The 976-nt window shown below is 34.1% G+C and overlaps 1 long non-coding RNA gene across 1 annotated transcript; it reads left to right on the top strand.

Annotated features, from left to right (window-relative positions):
* Positions 1–510: 510 nt before the first annotated feature.
* Positions 511–768, top strand: LOC113473198. The gene is made up of 2 exons (XR_003395239.1): positions 511–597; positions 662–768. It is a non-coding gene; the product is annotated as an uncharacterized LOC113473198 (long non-coding RNA).
* The last annotated feature ends 208 nt before the right edge of the window (positions 769–976 follow it).

The raw sequence follows: 976 nt of genomic DNA, 5'->3' as shown, positions 1-976 counted from the left end.
AAATCGATTTATCTCGGGATCTAGAAGTCGTAGAAGAAAAAGAAAAATTCCGTTGGTCCTAATTTTTCCTGCTCTATGGCTTTGAAACATCACCCAAGTAAGCGCAACTGATCTATTACTATCAATAAATAAGTAGATGTACCTACCAACGATGAAGATGGAAGAGAAAAGCCTCCGAGGGTCTGACATTTTTAGGGAAAAAAAAGGCCTCACCAAAAGGATCGATTTGACATGTCCACTGCTGTAGAACCTCCTTGTAGAGCTCGTTTCACACGATCCTTGCTTTTCTGCACCCTAGTAGTGCCACCTTATGTTCAAAGAGAGCGCTAGTATCTAAAGTTCAGTTTTTTTTTGCTTTGTTTACATTTTTCAACTTGGAAAACCAGAAAAAGTTGAAAACTGAAGAGCCATGGAAAATTTTGAGCTTTTCAGTTTTATTCACGAACTCTTTAAGCTTTAACTTCCTCTTTCATTAATTAAAAAATAAAAACCTACCTATTAATGTTAGGTATTTGTTAAACACTTCTTTTTTCAGAATTAAATTTATTAAATACCACTATTCCTTCAAGCTTTGGTAGTGATACCAACAGTGAGTAGGTACCTACTTACCTATTTCCTTTTGAATCAACTTACCCTGATAAATTAAACCAACAGTGAGTAGGTACCTACTTACCTATTTCCTTTTGAATCAACTTACCCTGATAAATTAAACAAATTTATAAGCCAATATTGACCACCAAGACCTTAACTCTACAGCACCATTCAAAATTTAAGGTAAGTGAGAAGCACAAACTATCTTAATTTAGATACCCAATTGCAGACAAATGACAAATCACAAAATAATCAAATAGATACCTACCTACCTAAGTACCTATTGTAGTCATCACCATGTATGAAAACTCTACAGTTGACTGAAAAAAATGTAAAGAAATTTCATCAAAAGAATTTTTGACCTAGAAAGCTAAGCTGTCTACCT

Source organism: Diaphorina citri, unplaced genomic scaffold (assembly GCF_000475195.1).
Source record: "Diaphorina citri unplaced genomic scaffold, Diaci psyllid genome assembly version 1.1 scaffold18674, whole genome shotgun sequence".
NCBI classification, from domain to species: domain Eukaryota; kingdom Metazoa; phylum Arthropoda; class Insecta; order Hemiptera; family Psyllidae; genus Diaphorina; species Diaphorina citri.
Note: the sequence above shows the minus strand (reverse complement) of the source record. Positions and strands in the feature narration are given on the sequence as shown.